Here is a 7,525-nt window from a genome sequence, read left to right as displayed (position 1 = left end):
CTGAGGAAGCTGCTCCGCTGCCTGGAGGATGCTCAGGCGCTCGCAGCTGCAGCAGCTGCCCTCGAGCAGCCAATTTGATATTAAAACAGTCCTGGGTGGAATGCAAATGTAACTTGCCTTAATCAGACAAACACCGTGTTTTCTTCCTGTGAGGCTGGAAGGGCCATGGGGCTGCGCAGGATGGGACGGGACAGGACAGGGCTCCCTGGGGACTGACCTGGGCAAGTTGGGTGCTCCGGCACTTCAGCACTCATCGTCAGGGCTGGCAAGAGGATGCTCTCCACCATCTTTATATGGCACAAAAGCATGGAGAAAAATCATTGCAGCAGAGATTAATCTCTACCCACAGAGTTTTGGACTATTTTAAACCATTCATTGCCTCTATTTTGACTTTCAAAACCCCTGCCTTCCTGAGAAGCACAGCACATATGAATATAGGAAATACTAATTATTTGCTATTTTTTTTCTATAATGTAGAATTTTTAGGGTTGGCAATAACAACTTTACTGACTGCACTCTCAGTTGATTTACACTGCCATCTAGAATAATGCATGAAAAATGTACATACCATTGCAAAGTTTAGTTTTATGTCAGGCAGAAATCAGCTCTGAGGCAATACTAGGAAATCCTTTATTTTTAAGATTTTATTTTTTTTTAAATCTTCATTAGCTTAATCCCAAGAAGAAGGCTGTTTAGTATTCTCCCTTTCTTTTTGGCTGAACTCTGGCAATCTAAGCTCCACAGTGTGAGGGATTTTGGTCAAAATTTCTGGATGTGGATTCAAATCTTAAGCTTTCCTTCAGCTCCAGGTTTTGGTGGAATTTGCATTGATCTGATCTTGAAACCCTTATAAAGCTTCACCTGTTCCTGCCTTCAATGCCTCTGGAATAGCAGCACCAGGAGCTGCAGGTCCTCAGCCCAGCGCTGAGTGGCATCATCTGGGTTTCTTATTGATATCCTTTGGAGTTCATCTACTTTCTTACATGCTATCAGCAAGTCGTGTGCTAACTAGCAGTTGAATAGCAACTGTGTGCTGCTGGTGGGTAGCTGCTGGTAGGTGAAGGCTAGCTGGGTGCTTGGCAGGGCTGCTTCATTTTCCATCTTTTCAGCCTCTCCTGGCCAGTGGCTGGGAGTGGGGCTGGGTGCGAGGACCCCCTGCCCATGGCTGTGCTGGGGAGCACGACGCAGGAGAGCTGGGGCACCAAGTCAGGCCAGTCTGAGATGGTCACAGGGTGATTAAGGGGAAATGAAATTAATGGTGACACTATACAGGATAATGCGATTGCCTTGAGAGAAGTTTAAGGTAGAGATAATGAGAACAAAAGGGAAGCATTTACTGCACTCCAGTCCTTGGAGTCTGGGTGCTGCTGTCAGCTCTATTGGAAATGAGAGGCCTGCAATAAACTCAGCTGAAGTGGGTAAGCACTCCTTGTTTTGCTCCTGTAGCACTTGCTGTCAGTGTCTTATAAATCTTATGGAAAGAGCACAGCTGCAGCAGGACAATGCCAGGCACAGTAAAAGCAGGAAGAAACTTGCTTGAAAACATGGTGAGAGCTGCAAAGTTCCCAGATCATCAGTGCTCTGGGTTCGGCCTTCAGAAACACACTGAGAAAAATACCAGCAACCCGGGGGGAGCGAGAGGTAAAAAGTCCCCTTGTGTGCTTTGTGGTGGAAAGAATCCATCGAGATGGCAGCTCTCGACCTTGCCTGGCAGAAATCTGGGACAACAAGCGAGTCAGTTCAGGGACTTTTGCCGAGCTCTCCATGGGCCTGCATTAAAATAGCAGTTATTAACCAAAGACGCAGAGAGCCAGCAACAATCTAGTTTTTAACAGCATGAATCAGAAGCGAGGAGGTGGGATGGAAACTGCAGCACAATGCAGGCCTCACGGAGACGCCAGAAAGGCACCTGCAGCCCCGGCCCCGCGTAGGCTTCGGCTGCTGCCCTGGCATCAGGGGGCCGCAGTGAGCAGCCTGTGAGGGACATGCAAGAAAAACACGTCCGGTCTTTGGTCCTGGTGCTGGGTTTTGCCACCAGATGATGCCAGAAACCTTTGCCTTGGAAAAAATAAAGCGGTGGGACTTGGCTCAGGTATCCTCTGGTGATAAGGGACCTGGAACGCTTCTGTTTTTGTGAAGTGAAACAAGGAAATGTCTGTGAGTATCATCAGTGAGAAGGCAAGCAGGGCAGCCAGGCTGTTTGTGCAGGAGGCATCAGCAGGGTGGTTTTCAAGCAGAGCAATGTTTTGAGATGTGACGCCCAAAATGTAAACACAAGGTCAGAAAGCAAATACCAAGAACTAGTGTTGGTAGTCTCAGGGTTTTCCAGGAGCTTGACTCATGGGTTGTAAGCCCTCAGGGCTGGCACAGCACCAGCGGGGCAATCCCCTGCTACGCAGAGGTTTCGTGCCAAGTCCCACCCAGCACCCTGGGCTGGGGACAAGGGACAGGGTGCAGGTGACGGGGTGCAGGGTGCAGGGTGCACGGCACGGCCCTGCTGCTGGCTTCGCTCTGCTGTGGCATCGCAGGAAATCCCAGGCTGGTGCCAGCAGAGAGCACTGCAGCACAGCCAATGAAAACACTGAGTTTGGAGCAAAAATAGATAAATAGGGACTTTTATAAGCTGTGTAGCCAGTATTTCTGAGCAGCGGTTAAGGGAAGGCATTATTCTAGACAAGCTCCTTGCAGTACCGTGTAATTCAATTATGTACTCCTCACAAGTGGATGTAGGCATTATTTGCTTTCCTTTGTTGCTTTAAGAGTAAAACACAGGCACTGGCTGTGAGGCAAGGAGGTTCATTCATCTACAGCGTGACCTGGAGTGTGTTGATCTGGAACTAGATTCTTCTTTGAATCTATACTGGCTTTATTGGAAAGAGTTGCTCTTTTCTGCAGACTATTTTCTGCAAATGAAGTGGTTAAATTGTTAACTGAGATACCCAAGGAATTTAGCAGCAGGTTTTTCACATTCTCCCTAACCTGGTAATTAAGGTTCTGTGAACTAAGTGGTAACCGTTCATTTCAAAATGGTAAAGAATCATGTAATTAGCTCCTAATAAGCACATGCTGTTAATTAAGCTCTTCAGTGGTACATTTACTGTATAGCTTGATTACCTGCCTCTAAATAATTCTGGGTAGCACTTCTCTTATATTGCCATTGTTTTCACAGACACCTGTCTTTTGGGGACATGTCCTGATGTGATACAAGATCCACCATCCCCAAATTTACAACAAACCTATGACCTGAAGATCAAACACTGTGGGTTTGGGTTTGAGACCGAATGTCTTCATGTTAAGAATGTCTCCTTTTGAATCAATTTTAGTTTGTATTGCACAGCTGCAATCCACAGTGGGTGTATTTGATCATGCCCCAGATGCTTGGCTGTCCTGCTTGTGGGCTTTTTAGCGTGGCATTCACAGTCTGCATAGTTTCTGTGATATAGTGTATTTTCCATGTTGATAATTCATACTGAGAGTTGACTAATGGGAAGTAGCAGCCAATTAGGAACCTAAAAGGGCCTTTCATTAGCTTTTTGAAAAATTAAGTACTAATTATGTAGGTTTGAATAGATATTTACTCAAGGGGTTAATTATGCATCCATAAAAAGCAAAACTTCATTCTGTGCATCTGGGGGAGGAGAAGCCCAGGAAATCATGGCAAGTTCTGGCTATTGAGCTGTGGGCATGAAGCTTTGGGATGTGCAGCTCTGCGGCCTCTTGTGGTTTGGGGCTTCTCAGCATGTGGGGAGCACCAGAGGGAGCAAAGGATGGAGGTAACTGATGGGGGATAGGGGTAGGGAGGGCTGCCCCTCTCTAGTCTGCTGGGGAAAGTTACATCTGTCAGTCTTCACAGATCAATAGGTGCACCTGAAATTCACAGTTTCCAAGCGATTATTTTGCCACCTGAGGCAGATGTTTTAAAAAATATAAAAAATGTATTAAATAATTCCCAGTAAAAATATGTTTCTCCAGTTATAAATATTTCAAGATGCTGAAATCTGGCTGAAATACTAAGAACATTTTTTTCTTTGTCTGCCTATTACTGTGTGCAGTAAATAACCAAGGAGATAACAGTACTGTAGAATTTAGCTTAAGAAGGAATCTAATTAGATTATTTTCATCTTGTCTCATCTGGGATTATGTGTGTTTCTGCTAAGCTTTTTTTCCCTCTTGGGCCAGATAGCAGCTTCAAATCACTTTTTCTGTTTTATCTGCAGTTACGGGCACAAGCACAAGAAAAAAACCCTCTGCACTGTCTGTAGGTGAGACACTGACACCACTGCCTGCTCTGCTCAGCAGTCCCAGAGGAGGATGGGGACAGCCTGGACCTGGCTTTCCGTTGCCTCTATTTCTGCTGGCGTCACACAGCCGGTGGTCCCTGGCTCTGCCAGTGCAGCAGGAACAGGGCAAAACACTGGGAAGGGACAGCTCAGTTATGAAAATAAATTCCGGAAAAACTGCATGCAGCACTTCTGGAGAAACATGTGCAAGTCCTACCAAACCAGCTCTGCATTTTTAAGCTTCTCATGAGAATCATCACTAAGTTTGGAACCCATGATGAAATATCAGAGAGAAAACAGGCATTCATAATAAACTTGTATCCTGTCTGCTTTTATGTTTTTCTGAGCTCATAGGGAGCTCCACTTGCCTGTGAAATACCCCTGGCAATGTAGAGGAACTCAGTGCAAATGCTGAAAAACCTACAGACTAGGGATAGTGTTTGGGAAGTTATGCACGAAAGAGCTTTTTGTGACTCCTCCCAGATTACCTTTCTTTCAAGTGCATTATGATGTCATCTGAGATTTTGTTTAAATGAATGATGTCTTCAGCATAATTGCCACATATTCCTCTTCCACAGTTTCCTTGGCTCACTATTGCTGCTTTGCAGCAAGTTTTAAGGAACACAAAACTGAGCTACAGACCAAAAGTCACCCTTAAAGCCAGGGCAGCACGAGCAAGCACGCAGCTCAGCGAGGCAGAGCAGACAGGACGCGGGGGCTAACTCCTGCAGGAGCAGGCGTGTTTGTTTTGGTTTTTGAGTGATGACAAGTGAGCAAACAAGATTGAATCTCACATCTGCTCTGAAGACTTCTCATACTCTCTGTAAGTAGCCAAAACATATCAGGAATTGGTAAGACAACATGTCTGATGGATTTATGCTTTTTTTTCATCAGCTTACTGAAAAGTTGAAGTGAGATGACAAAACATTTCATAAGCAGTCACAGAGTCCATCCCTCTGCATGTGGGAGTACTGATAAAAGCCGGCTTTGTCTGAAAACGTGAACTGCACTTTAGCACCCTGGACTGGCACTTTGTGAAGTTGTCCTCACACTTTCATGAGACTGACCAGCAGCACTCGGGAGCGTTTGCTTTACTCACCTATGTGTAACCTGGCCAGAGAAACAGTGTAGTATGATTTCCCAAGGTGCTGTTACTCCTAATAAGCCATTACCTTGGTTTTGTGATGTTTGGAGAAATTTTTATCTTCCCGGATCCTGCTAGATGCAGTTACTCAGAGTATCTGTTTTCTGACTATTTGGAAATAGCTCTGGGACACCTGCTGGCAGCTACCATGGTCTGCTATGGCACAGGGCATATATCCAAGCCTATTTAGACACTCTTTTCTCTGTTCTGTGTAAGTAGATGACAGTTATCCCTATGGGTAAATAGACCACCTTCCAGGTGCTCTGTCATCTTCAGGCACACCGTGCAGTTCGTTACAGCAGCATTAAATCCAAACCACCTCTTTTCAGCAGGATCCTTCCCACCTCCTTCCTATCCCATCTGACAGCGTAAAAGACGGATGCTGGCTTTCGTGCTCAGCTGACCTCAGCCTGCCTTTTTTCTCCCCTAAAAGTAAAACTTTTCTAAGCAGAACAGAGACTAAGACTAGAAGAACTGTGTAAAGGAAGGGACAAACCAGCTGCAGGGGGGAGATCGATGGGAGAGGTGCTAGCAGTTGCACGTGGTGAAAATGGTTGCTTGTTGTCAAGGTCTAAAAGTGAGTAGAGAGCTACCTAGTGGTCACTGGGAGGAAGGCGAGTTTTAATTTCCCACCCCAAGTATCACGCATTTACTAGATTTTTTCTTTAGTGAGCCTGGCGGAGGGGAGCTGTTCCCCCAGTGAATGCTATGAAGTTAGGCTTAGGGAACAGTGGTGAACAAAAACCACAAGTTAGGGGGTGCAGGTTTGTTCTTTAAACTAGCCTTTTGCTGAGAACTCTTCATACAAGACCAGAACTATGACAATGCCTAAAACAGCACTGAAAAGTGCTGTAACTTCTAAGCATCTGAGATTTATATTGATGGGTTTTGTACCGAAGCCACCTCCCTCCTCATAAAGCTGCACATCGGTTTTGAGATGCCTGACAAGAGACCACCTGCCTTTCTCCTGATTTATTACCAGAGTCATCTGGTGCTATTTGATTCCTCCCGGTATGAAACCATTCATTATTTATATAGCCAGGAACTAGAAATAGCTGTCAGGTGTCCATTTTCAGGTTGGCAATGGCAGAGAGGAAGGCAGGGTATTCTGAGCATCCCTATCAAAGAGTAAGGTGTAAAAGGCAAATTGCTCATGAGGCTGCCTTAGAAGGAGCAAAATCAGGAATGGAAGTGCTATTTCCACGTGAGAGGCTGCTCCAGACCCCCGGGGCTGCATGCAGCGTACCAGCATGCTGTGGGGAATGCACCCCCAGCATAACACTGTCAGTGTGCTCACCAGCAGCCCCAGACAGCACCAGGAGGAGCTGGCACTTTATTATTATTATTTTTTTCTTTCTGCTTAAACCAGCCTGTATTTTCTGAGCTCCACAGATCTCTGTCTGTCAGGCTCTCCTGACTTTAAACATCTGCTTTATTTTTGCTTCCCAAATATGTTTCTTGGCTATGATCCATGTTGTCTTGCATCTTAAAGTTTCAATCTTCTGGTTCATAATGATCTCACAGCTTGAATGGCAACAAAAACTCTAAGCAGCTCTCATAAGGCTATTTGTGAAAAATCAACAAAAGGCAATGGTGATAATGCTCAAGAGCTGCTTCTACACAAAATGAACATAGATTTAATATGAGAACTCCATAATTACAATGTCAAATTTTATATTTCTTGTGTGCATGTGTGTGATTTGATCAGTGAGCGCTGCCTTCTCTTGAGATACAGAGTGAAACCAGATTTCAAAAAAAAGAAAGGCAAAAGGCCAGACATGATGGGAGCTGGTAGGAGGCATGGGAATCGTGGCCAGGAAAAACCAAGCTCCCTAAGAAAATATGGTCCTTCTGGAAAAGAAAAGCCTCTGTAGATTCAAATGAGGACTTGAACTCATTCTCACATGGTGTTTTCCTGAATTAAAATGATAATATTTTCACCAGATGAAAAGCAAAGTCTGCGCTTTACTGGACACTTCTTAGAAAAGCACTTTCTACTTTTTATTTTCAATTGCCTTCCCCCTCTGGTTTTAGAAAAAGTAAATCCAATCAGACATGATATATTAATGCAGATCACTGCCAACACAAGGAGCCAAGCAGT

General features: G+C 45.0%; 1 long non-coding RNA gene across 1 annotated transcript; it reads left to right on the top strand.

Moving 5' to 3' along the window:
* Window positions 1–3,475: 3,475 nt before the first annotated feature.
* On the top strand, window positions 3,476–6,443 carry LOC311423759. The gene is made up of 2 exons (XR_014685847.1): window positions 3,476–3,773; window positions 4,218–6,443. It is a non-coding gene; the product is annotated as an uncharacterized lncRNA (long non-coding RNA).
* Window positions 6,444–7,525: the final 1,082 nt, after the last annotated feature.

This window comes from Aythya ferina (genome assembly GCF_964211825.1).
Source record: "Aythya ferina genome assembly, chromosome: 25".
NCBI classification, from domain to species: Eukaryota; Metazoa; Chordata; class Aves; order Anseriformes; family Anatidae; genus Aythya; species Aythya ferina.
The sequence above is the reverse complement of the archived record's forward strand: the minus strand, read 5'-3'. Positions and strand labels throughout refer to the sequence as shown.